This window comes from Anthonomus grandis, chromosome 11, assembly GCF_022605725.1.
Source record: "Anthonomus grandis grandis chromosome 11, icAntGran1.3, whole genome shotgun sequence".
In the NCBI taxonomy this organism is placed as follows: Eukaryota; Metazoa; Arthropoda; class Insecta; order Coleoptera; family Curculionidae; genus Anthonomus; species Anthonomus grandis.
The window spans coordinates 16,574,258-16,592,273 of NC_065556.1; the positions used below are offsets into that span (position 1 = coordinate 16,574,258).

The window sequence follows — 18,016 nt, forward strand, 5'->3', positions numbered from 1 at the left end:
CTCTTTAAGAGATAAAAATTATTTAACAATGCCAACTACAACTACTACCACAACATACAACTTCTTTTTTTAAAAAGAGTTTCAGTTATTTTCAGTATTGGGTTAACTTATATAATAATTTACCTCTTCAATTTAAGGTATGCAATACTGGTTATTTAATGTCTAAGTACAAGAGGTATTTATTACATGTGATCTTCAGTGTTATCTGTTAAAAGCATTCTATTGGACTTTCTCTGTTAGCATTTAAAGATGGTGAACTTAATATCCGGCGAATTGGTTGAGTGGAAGAATGCCCAGGAGTCTAAACTTCGCCAGTTGAGCTATTCTTGTGCATATGATGTGAGCGTACATTTTCATATGTTTTTGCATTGTATGTACAAAGAAATACTGAGTTATTCATTTATTTATTTAATTAAGTCGTATTAAAACACGTTGAAAACTGCACGACTATAAGATGGCGGAAAGCAAAATATGTTATACCACATACCACGCTGGATTCTTATATAATTATCCAACTTTTTTGCCAACAGAAGCATCTCGTGCAGCTAAGGCATTAATTAATTTCTTGTGAAACCCTGTAATATATCGCCGCCCCATTTTCCCGCCCAAAAATGTTATTCTTTATATCGCTTTAGTTACCATCTCTATAAACACACGCCAGAAGTGAAGTTTGCTCTCGGTGCCATCTATCGGTCGTTCTAGAAATCTAATTAATATTGAGGAGTGGCCAAGGGATTGATGAAACAGGCACACGGCCTTTTTTAAATTATAAATACTTATAAACAATTATAAATAAAATTCTTTATTTAACATTGAAATAGAAGTTAATTAACTTTATTAGTAATGGTATACTTTTACTGTTTTTTTACATTGAACAGTGTTGCTAAGCATGTAGCAACCAAATCTTAATTCTTTTTTGTTTAATTATTATGTCAACTACATATTTCTTATTATTAAGGACTAACTAATATTCATAAATAAATAAGAATTTTCCCTTAAACAAAGAATTTTTCCAATAAATATGCTAAAAACCCGAATTTGATTATAGAAACCTGCAAATTATAACCGTATAATTCAACCGTTGGGCTAAAACCCCGACAGATGGCGGCACATTTTTTGAATGGTCACTCCATGGGCGAAGCAACGGTATGTGGATCGTATTCGACGAAGCGCGTCCGCCATTTTGATGCGCCGAAAGTGGGGATGTTAGTGAGCAGCAAGTCCAGGCTTTATTTTACAAGAAATTTACGAAAGTACCCCGCAAACAAAAAATAAACTGTAACAAGTGGAACGTTGACAAACTGTACATAATTTAGTGACGGAAACTTCATAGAAAGTGAAAGTGCTTGTGTTTACTGAAGTAAGAAAGCTCTCCAACTTGGAATCCTAACAGCGTGGCTCTCTGGGCTTCCCTTTGTTTCTGTCACAGATTAATCAAAAAGTAAGTAAATCCCTCGTTTATTCATATCCCTAATCATCTTAAGCAGCTAAATTAAACGTAGACTTTGCAAGAAACGAGATATCTTAAGTAGCATGCCTTATTAAACACCTTGAATCGTTAGCTTGCGTGTTAAATAAGCTTTCACCCAGTATGAGAGGTGTAAAATTGTAAAGGCGAGAAAATTAACGGATTCTGATTATCTGGTTTGTTTTTACCGGCTTTTGGCGGCACATATTTTTAGCTCAATATCAACAGATTCTCGTTATTTATTAATTTGAACTTGAAACGCCGGCAAAACGATTATTTTAAACACTTTTCCAGCAGCTCATTAAGCAAAATGTCAAAGTTTAATGTGGGAAGGAAAACATGAGGCCAGGGAAGAGTTTTCCTTTTTCAAGGACAGTAATATTCCTCATCTGTTTTCATTCATTTTGTTATTAAAGATTTTAAAATACTATGAATATTAGAATCTAATTTGAATATTTTTATGCATGTATTGTATTGAGAAATGAAATTCAAAAAAATTTTACTATAAGCAAGCTCCTAGTGTTTGGCTCAGTATATTGTTTTCATCTATTCACTTAGTAGGTATTTAGTAGTTATATATAGAACATAATCAATTGTATCAAAGTGTTACTAAACTGTAACTTATCAAGGACAATATATTACAGAGGTTATAATTGGGGTTATATGAGAATTTCCACATTTTTTTATTTTAAAATGTCAGTTGGATGCAGTCACTCCAATGGAACCAATTTGTTTTTTAATCATTTAAAATTGTTGCTTTGCTGTCAATTTAAATACACCTTATTATCATAAACATTCATATTATCAAACTAGCTAGTTATAACATTCATACCTCAACCATCTAACAAACTCTTCACGACTGCATGAACAAGTAGTTCAGTTTGCCAATGATAGTACTATTTAGCTGCATTACTATTAAGTGTCTCTAAAGAAACATTAAAAAGAACAAAGAATTTAGAAAGACATTAAAGTGACTTTCTAAGAATTTAGTTGCTTTATTTATGAGGATGTAAACAATTTGTGCAATATGAAGGCTTTAAGTCTCCTGTATTCGAAGTGTGCTCAGGAGTTCCACAAGGATCTAACTTGGAAACTAATCTAATAGTTTCTGATTCTGCCAAATTGTTGGATTTTATTTATTTAAACTGTTGGCATTTTGAAAATATGAATACTTTAAAACTACTTTTCTTCTCTTACATACACTCAAAGTTAGAATATGGATCTCTAATTTGGTACCCAATTTATAGCTACCTGAATCGATGATATTTAGCACATTCCCAGCAAGTTTATGAAGTATCTCTGGTTTAGAGAGGAAGGATTTTTTCTGGCAAGAATACATTTAGTATTATACCCTTAGGAAAAAGAAGAGAAATTCTTATATAACCTTTTTCATAACAAGATTTACTGTCCCACCCTTTTAGCTGGATTAAATTTTTGGGTCCGAAGAATAAATTCTAGGCATTTTAGGTTACTTTATGTAAATGCCTCTAGGACTAATATTTTGTTCAAATCCCCTATTTATATAATGTGTCAGAAGTTTAAGGTCCATTATAGAAAGTATAAAGTAGATAGAAGCTGCAGGGTCTTTCTAGTATGTTATATAGATAGTCTGTTTAAGTACATAGAATGTTAAGCATTTTTGTTTTTCCATTTTTATATGCTCTTATTTTGTTATTTTCTTTTTTGTTCTTGCTTTGCATGTGCTGAAGTACTTTTCTAATGCAAAATGTATAATCAAATGACATTTCCAATTAGGATTTATTACATTCATATTTGTAAATTTATACTAATATGAGGTCAGGGAAGAGTTTTCCTTTTTTAAATATGTACACTGATATTCTTCACCTGTGTCTATTTTTTTTTAGAGATTTTAAAATGTATGAATATTATGATACAATATTATAACTTTTTTTTTGTATGCTGTATTTTGTTGTATTATTTGAGTAATTAAATTTAAACCCAATTTTACTTTAAGTAAGTTGTAAATGTTTCACTAAGTATATTGTTTTTATTTATTCACATGGTATTTAGTAATTATAAATAGAAAATAGTCAATAGTAAGAAAATGTTACTAAACTGTGGCTTATTAATAGAAATATCTTCTTTAAGGTGAGGTTATAGTTGGTGTTGGACGGATATGACAATTTGCATATGAATCATTTATTTATTTATTTCTCTTCCAACGAGCAATTGCCCAATTTACAATAATATAAAACATTTTACAAGAGAACAGAAACCTAACCTACACTACACATTGCATAAAAATTATAATGATACCTGATAAAAACCTTAAAAACAGATAGGGGTACAATTTGACTTAAATATTTTCACATCACAGAACATTGGCTTTCAACGGTCCTAACCATTTATTAGTGAAACAATCCAACTGATCTGACCAAGTACTGGTTAGCAAATTTGCTTGCCCTGGTAATAAAGGAGTTATGTCCATAATTCATTCAGAAATATTATCTAAAAAGTTATTGATAGTAATATATAAGGCATTAGTTGAGTTACTTATATGGTTTGACATTTTGGTATAGGGAGGTCTCTATAACACCACTTTAAACCAACTGAACATTATATAGAAATATATCTTAAAAATAATTTATAAAAAGAACAAATGTTATCCAACCCATTTATTATTTACAGTGGATGTTCTAAATGTGAGATCAATATAATATATTCTAACATCATGTTGCTATACCTATAAACAAAATAAAAACTATATTGACCATCAGCAAAATACCAGATCAAAATCTCATAAAAATCTGAAGATTCCACAAAATCACATAAATGTCAATAAAAGATTTTTAACATATCTTGGAAATAAATAACTTGTTACCAGTAGATATTAGAAAATTAAAATTTTCTAAATACACAATTTTTGAAAATCTGTTTTGAAGAAAAAAAACAGAAATTTGATGTATATGTATAGAATAGGTGTATGTTTAGTTTTAGTTCATAATGACACAATTAGAAATTTATTAAAACTGGTATTATTTGAATACACTCTAATAAGTTATAATAGATTTATGTAAATTTAGATGCACATACAGCTGTTCGTTCAGCTAGGTGCCTTACAAAAAATATATATTTATGGGTATTATGTTACTATGATTGTAATGCTATTTATTGCTAATAAATTTATTATTATTATTATTCAGTAGGATGAAATATGGAATGAGGGTGTCTGACAGGGTCTGCCGGAACATATAGACGAATTTTACCGAGTATATCTTGGCAGCAAGATCCAGAATAGAGAATAGAAGACTGACACATCACAATGTTTATGACGGGTTTGAATAGTATGGATATTAAATTCAGACTCAAACTTGTGGTAGATAATAAGAAGTGGAACGTTCCTTTTGAAGGCAATGTATCTTAAAAATTTGTGTTTAACCTGTTCAATCGTCTGAATGTGATTATTACAATGAGGTGACCAAATACATGAACCATACTTTAGGTGAGGACAAACTCGTGCACACTAAAGAAGCTTAATAGAAGCAATGTCCTGGAAATCTCTGGTGCACCTCTTAATAAAATCCAGCATTTGCATAGCCTTAGTTGTTGTGACATGAAGAGAAAAATTTAAAGGGGAGTCCAAAGTTATACCAAGGTCTTTTACACTAGATAACACTACCAGAGGAGTGCCATTAATAGTATAAACATGATTAAGCTGGCTTTCATTTTAAAATTTCAATTGATCCGTGGAGCCAATTTGTTCATGTTTTTTAATCATATAAATTTGTTACTGTGATGTCAAATTAAATATGCCCTATTATCATATCATTGACAATCATTTCATTGACAGAGCACTAAAGTGAAATTTTATAATATATTGTTAGAACTCTTGACACCTTCATACCTTCAACCCTCTAGCAAGCTCTTTACTATCGCATAAACAAATGGTTCAGTTTGCTGATGAGGCTAATATTTAGTTGACATCCAAAAACTGTAGTTGCATCTCTTATAATACAGCAATGTTCTTGAATATTTTCAATGTTGATAATACTATTATTTTGGGTTCTAAATGTGTTGTCCAAAATCAAAAATTAAATTATTACATATTAAAATTTAAACACAATTCAAACAAAATGCCTAAAGAAAACAAATCCTCATATGGAAGCAGCAAATAAATGCAGGTAATCTAAAATCAAAAATTTTAATACAGTTACAGTTTGATTCAAAATATCAGTCATAGAAAATTAAAACTATTCATCTAAAGTATAAAAAGCACCAAAAATCTAATTTAATTTCTTATAACTGAAATAACATTAAAGAGCTGGACACACAATCATAGTCACAGCCACAACTGGTTTTAAAGAGCCTGCAAAAGAATGTGATAATGTTCTTACTATTCCTGGTGTTGTAATGGTGTATATCTGTATATCTGATTAAGTTCTAATCAAATCAAATCAAAATAAGCTTTATTGTTCTGAATCAATATTTGTTGTTATTGAAGCAACTTAAAATTAAGAAAAAACAGAATAAAAATATTTAAAAAGAATTATATTATACAAAAAAAGGAGGAAAATGAAAAGCTATACATACAGACAAAAATATACACTGTAGGCTCCACAAAACATTAAGCATAAAACTCTTCAAGGTTATAATAGGTCTTTTCTGTCAGATGGTCTAAATTGGAAGATGTTATTAACAATGTAATTTATAAACATTGTTAAATGTAGGAGTAACTGAATGAAAATTCCTGAAGTGCCGCCTACAACAATCACAAGTTCAATTTAATACAAATTCTGCCAACCATGGTCCTAATAAATTTCCGTTGAAGCTTCAAAATTCTTGTGTATTCTCAATATAAAAGTATTCTACTCAGTTTTCCTAATAGGTGATTTACATGTTCTTTAGCATCTACAGTAACTCCTAGAAATTTTGTTCTTGAGACTACACTTGGTACATTAAGTGAATTACTTTTTAAGGTAAAGTTTAACTCGTTGGTCTTCAATGCATTTAGGACAAGTCTATTGGCCGAAAACCATTTATGAATATTTTTATTGCCATTACCTATCATATCTAATACAGAAACAGAAGAGGAGTACTGGATAACATTACTAGTATATCATCTGTAAAAACAATAGATGTTAAATGTTGAACATTTAAAAGTTCAGAAGATTTTCCTCATATACATCATTAATGTATATGAGGAATAGTAGAGGACCAAGGCCAGAACTTTGTCAAACACCATGATTTATGTTTGTATTCCACATTTTTGACTATACTACAAACTTTAATAAATAGAGAAAAAAAACTAGTATTAGCAAGAACTTGTTACAGCATTAATGAGACATTTTGATCTACTATAACTGTTATCTAGCTGTTTATTGAGTGTTGTTTTTATGTTTAGTTACATCCATTCCTTTTACACTTTGCTGATAATGTTATTGTTTGAAAAACTTGCTTCAGGTTGTTATAGTGCAAAGGTTACTGCCAGGGAACTTGGTGGATCATAGATATGATTTTAAGTTTTAAATTTATAATGTTTCCTAACCTTTCTAAGTTAAATTTAATATTATCTTTTATGTAATTCTTGTCCAACAAAAGATATTATCTGTCTGTCATTAGTCTATTCATATAGCAGACTGTCCCTGATAAAAATGTATGCTATTTAAGGATCTTAATACTTATAATAATGTCTTAATTTTTTATATAATTATAAAATAAAAATTATATATTCTATTATTACTGGAAGCTTAATAAAACCAACATGTTTTTAAGTGTGATAATTTTTCAAAGATTTTTTGAAAAAGAGCTATATGCATTTACAACATTTTAGAAACAAGAATGTTTGAAAGCAGAGATTTTGTAATTTATCTCTGACAAAATATGTACAATATGCAATCGAGTAGTAGTCTGTAAGCTTAGACAAAAAATAGAGGATAGTTGCTGAATGTTAAGGTGATTAAAAGATTTTTCCCTAAATGTGTAGAAATGATCTTCTTTAAGTTTAGCCAAAGAATATATTATAGAAAAACTATGTAATATCTATTATATAAACATATCTACCCAATTCCATTATTTTAATACACTGTTTCAATATGAAGAAATAAATATAAATTAAAATTAGACTCCCACATCATATCCATAGAATATTACATTGGAAAAGTTGCAAATGGCACACTTAACTGAATTACCAATTGTACTGAACTAGCAACTTTTTGTTTTCTATGTGTTATATATGACTCAATTAGGTCTTTTTTTTTGTAAAATCCCTTATACCCATGGTACATAGATGTTGTACCAAAACTCGAAATGCCAATTGCCAGTACCAATTGCCTATAGGTCCAAGAAAATCCATATATTTTCTTTGCCTGATAATTTAGGATCCTCACAAAATCACCAACCTAATAAACAACATTACTGTTAAAACATATTATTAGTAGTATTTTAACTAATTTGCCTTATTCTGTTTAATGTTCACAGTCACTTAAATATTACAACTGGGAAGGAACTCATTTCTAGAGGAATACCAAATGTGCCTACCATTAGCAAAAAGATTATTTTGTAGTTTATTAAGTAGCATCTCAAACTTTATTGAGGAACAATGTCCACATTAATAGTTGCCTGATAATATTTAAGGTATTTTGTTTTGATTGTATGGACTATGTAGTAATTACTGTTAGAAATAGAATATAGTCAACTATAAGTTGTTCTTGTTGTTAAACTATCTTCACTTCTAAGTAGTTTGTCCAGAAATCTTATCCAAGATCAAATTGTCTCTTAATGTAGGAAGTATCAGATTGAGAAATGATTTTTAGGTACCTCTAAAAATGAAAGTTGAACTGTGCAAACCATATATGAGATTCATGATTTAAACCAAAAAATCTGCCCCTTGTTTATTCAGTTATGACTTCAAGCATACTAGCAATGTTCAAGATTTGTTAAATATTCATATTGCAAATGTAAAATATGATATTACCACTTTCTCCACTTAATTGGGACATTTCTCACATATCAATTGAATATATTAACAAACTTTTTTCATGATTATGTGAATTGGACCTTTGAAAAGATCTGAAAATAATTATAATTTAGGTCACAGTTTGTGGTGTTTAATTGGTATATGGTACTATCTAGTAACACTTGAATTATAACAAACTGATGAACTTAAGAAATTTAATTTTTACTTCATGTATATATGGATTAATGCAAGTAGTAAGGTACCTGGTATGACATTAAAACCAAAAATTCCTTAATTAATTACCTATTTTGATTGGTAATATGTCACTAGTTCTGGAAATATAAATTTAGAAAATAAAATTCCTTCCAAGATAATTATTTCAATTATCAGGGAAATTCAAGTTTATCTATCAATTCTTTATGATTTAAGAGAACTCATGTTTAAATTGGAAACATTCAATTAATATCTTGTTATCTGGCAGAATTAACAATGAGTAATAGATTGTATATTTTACATTTTTTAAATAATACTCACATGTTTACTTAAAAGTTACAGGATCTCACCTTGAATATTAGATAAAAAATATTCTAGAGTGATATCTTAGTTCTATTAATATATTTGTTATAGGTGACATAAAACACAAATATATAGAGAAGTGTGGGTTGGCGTGTTAATATGAAGAAATTTTGGCCCTCTATTGAAGATGCAATAATTCCAACTAATTTTGATATTTCTAAGCCATAATTATTGGCAATCCCTCTAACCAATCAGATTTGAAAGAAGGTGTGGTCAAATCCGGTACCAAATTTAGTGCGGGAAATTCGAACTTTTGAAACCAAAAGAATTAAAAAAAACCTTTGTACCATTAAACAACTTGTTCTCCTTCAAAAATGTCATAATAGTCATATAGTATTTATATAACTGAGATAAAGTCTACTTAAATAATAATAAAATTGTTTATTTCTTTATTAAAAAGCACATATACATGCATACATAAAGTTCTCTAATTGAAGAAAAGTCTTATTCACAGTGCAAAAAAGAAAAAAATATAAACATTATTAAAACATCTTACATCAATATACGTATATCTTACATACATATAAATTATTTAAAGTTCCAATTTACAAATACAACTTATTATCTAGTTCCAGAAAATTGCCCACCAATACAAACATTTGCTGCTGGAAATTTTAGTACAAAAAGTCATTGAGAGTAGCAGCTTTTCTCAACCAGGAAAATTTGGAGTCTTTTCTCAAAAATAAATATATTCGGGGGAATTTCTTATATTATGGTGCAAGTAATTATAAATCTTACAAGCAATATATACTCTAAAAATCAACAATAATTAATATAAAAATCCTATAGATAGGCCATGTACACCAATGTACACCAATTAATAAATTGCTGGTATAGTCTGCATTGGTTTAGATCAAAAAATTGAAGATGGAAAGAACAGAAAAAGACACTATACATAATATGTAATGTTCAACTAGTTGTTACACAACATTATATTTTCCAGTAATAAATTGCCATTAACAACATCATGATATAGAGTTGGCTGGTTTTCAATGTACTCAATAGTTAATTCTTTATGGTGGTTATATTAGTACTACCTTGATCACAAATAGTTGCACAGACCTTCGCCCTAATTCAGTGCAAGTCTTTAACGCAGTTAATTATAAGATTTTTTTACAACCTCTGCCTAAATTGTATGTTGTGTAAAAAAGTAGGACACTGGCATCTTATAAATTTTTTAAACACTTGAATCATGAATACAAGAGCATTATATGTTTGGTTGGAGTTTTTTACTCCAAGGACCTAAGTCTTTCCAGAAATTCTTTGACTGGATTTTTCATAACAATTGGGAGCTAATGAATTCTTTAGGTACTTCATTTTAAGATTTTCTTTTATACACTGAAACTTTCCTTCATTATAAAGAAGCAATATACACTCTTTCATTTTGTAGAAGTAACCTCAATTTAGATAACTTGCTCATGGTGGATTTATGGACATTATTATACATTGCTTTTTTATAACAACAATTTCCTCTTCAGGAATTTAGCTATTTTTTGAAAGACCAGCTTTAGTAAGAATGCCTTTTTTATTCTCTAAGAGAAAAGAATATTTATCAATAAAATTTGTTGAAATATTGGAGCAAACTCTGATAGTATTGATGGTGAACTAAGGAATAATTAATAGTAAATTAATATGTATATTATGTGTAGAAAACTTACTCTATTCCAAATTCTACACCCTAATTCCACAAAAAATATAACTTGAAACTAAAAATGATAGTAAATAGACAGCCATTAATTTCTGCAAAATGTTTCTTGACAAGTCACCCTAAGATGGCTGCTGTCCAAAATTCCGTTTTGGCGAATCAAGTTTCATGATAAGTGATATGTAAAATGTTTCAGTTTTTTATTGATGTATTATTTTATTGATATGAATTGATGATCCAATGTTCTGAACAGTCCACTGGCCTTCATCCTCTGTTTAACAGCAGATCATAACTTAAAGAGTAAATGTCCCTGGTATATTACTGTAAAAAACTTAGATGAACTTTGTCAAAGGTTGAACTACAATTTTGTTTCATTAATAATCACATTTAATTAGTAGTGTTCTGTCCCAAATTTGAAGTTCTTAACAGCTCCTCGCTATTTTCCAAATGTGTATATTTTTGCTTGGTTGATTTAATTCAGAAAATTTTGAATGAATTATATTACCGACATAATTTACAATATGTTACATAGGTAATTCTAGAATTAATTACATTTGTCTTAATATCTACACTACGCCTAGATATAAATATCTGTATGTGCAGTTATAATCACTATATAGATTTAAACATTCTAAAATTAGTAGCTAATTTAACTAAAATCAGTAAATGTTTAAATGAGAAGAGAAAACTAGTTTAAATATATTTAGTATAAAAATACTACAGTAGGACCAGAAACAAATTTAAATTTTCAACTATAAAATGTAAACATTGTTGCTTAAAAATATTTTTTCTATGTATGTTCCTAATATTAACAGGCAGCAAGTTGTAGAACTTAGGGGCTAGGTAATTAAGGAATCTTAAATTAATATTAGAATTACTGCTTGGTATAACAAGATGTTTATTGACGTTATTTCTAGTTCTATGGGAGTGATTAACTGTTGCAGCAGAAGATGGCTTGGCATAAATAAGTAGGCACACAGAATAAATATACACAGTTCTAATATTTGGAACATCAGAATACAAGAGAGATGTGGAGTACCTTTTGTTCTTCTTTAAGACAACTTTAATAATATAGTTCTGAACTACGTTTAGTTGTTTAAGTGAATTGTCGTACAGACCACTTCAGATAAGAATACCATACCTTATTAAGGATTCCACCAGCGCCTTGTAAACCATTAGTAAGATTTTTTTTCTTAAAATATGCCTTAGAGTGTAAAATCTCGGAATAAGTCTCCGAATATTGTAAGCAAGTCGTGTTACGTGTGCGTCCCATTTTAGATGTCTATCAATTGTTATAAATTGTAAGAAGATATTTCTCATGTCGGGATGGCTTCTGTATAAACACCTTTTTGCCAGTCGCTATTATATATTTAAATAAAGACAATACATTTAAATATTTACATCCACTTACCATTATTGTGGAGACGGAATATTATAAAACCTTATCATAACTCGCATTAAATTCCCTGAACTGTCTAAAACGCAAAACTTTATATTAATTTGAGTTTGAGTCGCGAAAAAGGCCCGCAACACCCCTCGAAACTTCTCTCTAAACTTTTACGATGCGGCAGGAGGGGGAGGGACGATCTGGGCCGTCGTCGGCCGCTACCAAACTCGTTGCCGAAACTTTTCGGAAAAACTTTGGGCGAAGTTGAAGCGGGAGCAGAACTGAAACTTTTATAACAATAATTTTCCTTGGGGATAATTTCCCGAGTTAGAACATTTTAATTGGATTCTCTTCAAATTACTGGCAAATAAAACTTTTTAACGCTCCTTTTTCTTCGTCTTACCAGAGCGATCTTTTCTAAGTCGGCCTGTAAGTTTTTGACGCGACCGCTCTGTTTGAAGATATCTTTTAATCTTATTAAATTTGACGTCAAATCACAAAAGGAAATATGGATAATTTCGGAAGTTGATTTAATTTTCCTTATAGTTTAGTTCGACTTTAACTACTTTTAAATTGTAACACTTTAGAATTAGTTGCTTTTGCTTAAAGTTATGTTTACAAACTTTATCAAATCTATTCAAATATGCTTTATTTTTATATATCATAAAAAATTTTGTTGACAAAGCTGACTTAAACATAGAGTAAACAAACATACAATAAAAGAAACAAGTATGAACACATAAAAAATTAATTGATCAATAAAATTAAAATATCAGAATTTATAAAACATTTAAATATCATATAGCAAGGCATAATAAAAACCTTTAGAATAGTAATAACTAAAATTGGTCAAAATCTGTGTCATAATTATCATCATGCAATACTCTAAAAACCACTAAAAACTTAAATCAACTTTTTTTTGCACCAAATCTGAACCTCCTACAGTAAGTCAATAAAATCAAAGTCAAATTAAGCTAAAAATGGTCCAAGAAGTGTAAAAGTAAGAAATATGTTTTACGAAGAGGCTGTGGAAGATGGTTAAATATTTTTTTACTTTTGTAAAAATTAATTTTTTGGTTAAGGAAAAAACCAAGTAGGGTAAATTTATTTTATATGAGGACCAGTACTATTAACATTTTCTAATTGGATAACTATAGAACACTTCATACGCATCAAGCAAACAGTTTCCAGTATAAATAAAGATGGAAGTGTCAAGATTTTCTGGATAATAAAGTGAGCATGATACCTAAAAAGACATAAATGTCTTAGGACATGAGTTAAATAAATTTGTGAATGCATGCCCTCAAAAACAAATCCCATAGAGTGTGATTCGACCAATGAAAAATAAGCATCTTTAGCTACTAATATACCTAGATTACTTCTAATTGTTCGTATAGCAAAACATCCAGATGCCAACTTAAAACAGAGCTGCTCAATGTGATCTTTGAACTTTAATCTACTGTCAATAAGTATATCAAAGAATTTATTAAAATTATTAATAGTAACGATTTGTAAAGCCAAAGAAACATCTAAAATAGATTTAAAATATTGGTTTTTGAAACATTAAATGATTTAAATTAAAAGTTGCTGTCACACCATCTTTTAATACCAGCTAGATTCTCGTTCACCATTCCTCCGAGGATAGTTATATCTTTATTATGCCAAAGAACAATAGTATCATCAGCAAAAAATGTGCATTGCTCATGCTGCACTACAATATAAGTTCTGTTTTATATATATTAATTAATTATTTTCTGTCCAGGTAACCATGTACCTTATGTTTCAATATCATTTTTAAAGTATTAGAGCATGTATGCACATACAGACATTAAGTTGTCTAGGTGCAAAAATAAAACTCTGATGTTACAAATATATTATTTTTTAGTTACAAAGGAAAATTTGTATATGTACATATAAACAGTAATATATTTATTTGTATTCACTGCAGATGGTAAGTCATTTACATAGATCAAAAATAGTAGGGGACCAAGAACAGAGCCCTGCCGCACACTTCTGTTAAGTGTTAACAATATAATCATTAAATTTTAATTGTTCAATAATTCCAACAGAAATTCAGTCTTATGCTGGGAGATTGCCAGTGTGCTTTTATAGTGAATATTTACGTTATGTGTACAGTGTATCTCGCCTTTGAATAATGAATTCTGACAGATATTCTGGTTCATAAAAATTAAAAGTAATTTTTGTACAGTGCAGTTTATACCCAAAAAACTTTTTAGTGCCATATTAGGACTATAGACCTGCTTTACATGTTCATTCACATGAATCCTCTGAGACAAATTTCTAGTAAACCTTACACAGGAATTTTGAATTTTTAATCCTTGATCTTATTTTTCTATATGTAGATTCTATTGTGGATATGTCATCCTGAAAATCAAATAAATGTGGTGAAGTCTCTCTTATTGGTAGCTTATAATAATATAATGAATATTCCTCTCTGAAATTCTGGTTATACATTAATTGCCTATACCTACAAATATGTATTACTGGAGAGTATAGTTCTAAAGCAGGCATAGGCAGAATTCTTAGCAAATAGTGTAGTGTTTGATTTTAAAGCTGTATTATTGTACCTTTAATATTGTTAGAATTACTTATAAATTCCATATATCAATTAAATTCTTGCAGCCACTGTAATTATATATTGAATCTATTGTGGGTATGTCATCCTGAAAATCTAATGTGAAAAACCCCTTGGATTGGATATTCAAATTCAAATTGTTTATTAAAGGTCCATCCATTATGACAACAAAAGAAAGTAATCTGTACATTTTATAAATGTAATAAATACTTATACATATTCTAGGTAAAGGACTAAAAAATCCATAATTTGTTCTTTGATATGAAATATGAAATTAGGTCTGCGGATTTCAACTTTGGTAAAATGTGATAACAATGAAAGTTCTTTATAATTTATATCTTCAACAGGGATTCTTAACCTATATATATGAACTTATTCCTCTGTGTTATTCTGGTTATACATCAATTGCCTACCTACAAACATGTGTTACCAGTCTGGTTCTAAAGCAGGTTTAGGCAGAATTTTTAGTGAAGACTGTTGAACTTTGGATTATAATTTTATTCTTTCTATAATTATTTATAAATTCAATATATCAATTAAATTCGATTTTGGTTCAGTACATTTTGATTTAGATTTAAATGATTCCTAGAATTTCACCATATATACTGACATATTTGTTAATGTGAATATCCTGAATCTGGTCATTATTTCATTAACTTAAATATATTATTAGTGGCGATAATTTGTATGTAATAGTTAATTAGACATAGGTCAGTTATTCTATGCTATTCATTGTTCTTCATTATGTCAAGGATTTGAAGTTAAAATTAATGTCAAATTTGTTTTGTAAATACCCAAGAAACCTGTTCTCAACAAACTTCAGTTGGTGTCAACATACACCACAGATGCTTATTCAGGGTAAGTCAGGGGTATTGACTCTAGAGAAAAACAGAAGTATATTATTGCATGATCTTAAAACTTTATATTATAAAATATTATATTTCCTTATTACCTTTCGGAATATTGTAATGCTTGTGGTATGATTGAGGTTGATGGTATGATTCATTATTATTATTTTTTATTAAATTGTTCTATTGTTGAATATTCAAATTCAAATTGTTCATTTGCTTACCTACAAATATGTGTAACCAATCTGGTTCTGAAGCAGGCTTAGGCAGAATTCTTAGTAAAAAGTGTTGAACTTTGGATCTTTATGATTGTAATTTTATTATTGATATAATTATTTATACATTCAATATATCAATTATATTCGATTTTGGTTCAGTACATTTTGATTGAGATTTAAATGATTCCTTGAATTTCAACATATTGATTAATGTATCGATCTATTCTATTCTATTCCTGAGTCTGGTTATTATTTCATTAAGTAAATATATTTTTAGTGGCCATAGTCTGTATGTAAAAATTAATATGAAATAGGTCAGTTATTCTAATTTAATCTTGTTGAATGCTATTCATCAATCTTTAGCATAACATCAATTTTGTTTTGATGAAAAATGTACTAGATTAAAGTCTGGACTTCGTGCAGGCCAAGGTCTTTCACGTCCTACGTAAATTTTATCTTCAAGCGCATTGAAAACCTTAAATATAAATATTTCGACTTGGTGCTTTCCATCCCCATCCATGACCCATCTGTGTACCAGGCCTGAACACGTTTTTGCTCCTTGATTTGGTTCATTGACCATTCTTCTCTTGTCGGGATTTCCACCCAAAAGTCTTTCTTTAGTTTGCTACTCGCTGTAGTACATTTGGATGTCAGAATTGGTATGTTCTTACATGTCCTGATAATGATCGTCATATGTCTTATCCTAAGTGAACATTGCGCCGTTATCCTTCATCCTTCTATAAGGATGTGCCATGGCTTCCCTTTCAATCCAGACTGGGAGTTCCTATATCCCATTGATAGGTCAAAACTTTTTAGTGCAAGGATCCGAATCTGTATTATTTGTTATGACTTAAGATTATATAAAAAAATCGAAAATATACAAGACTCCAAAAACCTTTAAGATGATTTAAACAGGATTTATTGTTGGTCACTAAGATAAGGTCTGTAAATTGTAATGTTAATAAATGATGAAATGATAAATGTAATGTTTAGAAGAAAAAATAAACAGGATTAGTTATGATTATAAGATTAGTGAGGAGAGGTTTTATCTCGAGTTGATGAAATGTGGGATCTTGGTCAAAAACAACAGGTTTCGCAACTTGTTTTTTAAAATGCACATTAGTGAAATTGTTAACAAGGAACATAAAATATACGGATTTATTGTCAGAAACAGCAAGAACTTTAACAATCTAAAGTATGTCAGAACACTAGTATCTTTAGAGTATTGCTCTATTATATGGAGCCCCTATTACTTTCATAAACATGCCATTGAAAAAGTTAATAAGGTATAATTAGGCATGTATAGTGCCAGGACACATTCCCAAATTTGATATCATGAAAATATACAACTTCAAATCGTTAGGAAGTGACCAATTTATGGCATTTTTATTATTTTTTGCATAAATTTATTAATGATAGTATTGATAACTCTAATTTGCTAGCATATTGGGTATACTAACTCTGGACTCAATGGTTCAGGCTATAAATATTTCTTTTGATACTGCAATGTTTCCAAGTAATCCTAAGTGACACCTCTCTTTAAAGGTGGCAAACCAAATGAGCCCATAAATTACAGACCAATTTTACTTTTGCCCTGCCCTTCTAAGGTTATTGAGAAACTGGTCAAAGTAAGAATGGTAGCTTTCATAACTAAAAATAACATATGTTGAGGGAATGTCAATTTGGTTTTTGAGAGTCCACTAGCATGAGTGATGCAATGTTTTCATTCCTGGAAAGATTATACTTGAGCTTGAATGATGGTTGAAAACCTTTGACTGTGTCAACCATGGAATACTGCTCGGTAAGCAGCTTTCTAGATATAGGTTTAGGGGAGTTGCTCAGAATGGTTTAAATCATTTTTGTCAGACAGAAAACAGTCTGTTTGGTGAAATAACACTTTGTCTGAACTTTGTGTAGTGAGCCATGGAGTTCCTCAAGGTTCGGTTCTCGCTCTCACTTTATTTCTATTGTATACTATAAATGACCTGGCAGATAACATGATTTGCAGATGACACCACCATCTTACGGGTAGACAATAATAATAGCACATTAACAAAAACAATTTCTGAAGATGTATTAATAGTTAAACAGTGATGTGGTGCTAATCTGTTGTCTTTACTTGCTAAGTACTTAGCAGGTCATCTAGCTCTAAGGTCTGATGATGCTTTATTAGCGAAACATGTTACCTGATTAATACAGAAAAAGATATTTTGAGACTGAGACTTAGAGTTTTTATTTATTTTTATTTTTTTGGTTCGTAGGTCTCTTTGAGATAATGGGTGAGTTCTTTCAATTTCTAAATATAGATACGACTAAATTGTTAAGTTTTAAGTTTGTATGTTGAGACCAGTTAATGATTCAC

At 29.6% G+C, this 18,016-nt stretch overlaps 1 protein-coding gene across 2 annotated transcripts in view; it reads left to right on the top strand.

The window, feature by feature from the left end:
- The first annotated feature begins 1,158 nt into the window (after positions 1-1,158).
- The window catches only part of LOC126741902 (C-terminal-binding protein), a 71,355-nt gene continuing 54,497 nt past the window's right edge, over positions 1,159-18,016 (top strand). The window contains exon 1 of one of the 2 annotated variants that reach the window (XM_050448366.1): positions 1,159-1,441. The gene's annotated coding sequence lies outside the window, so the exon portion shown is untranslated. The remainder of the gene's footprint in view (positions 1,442-18,016) is intronic. The other variant, XM_050448365.1, reaches the window with a different exon arrangement.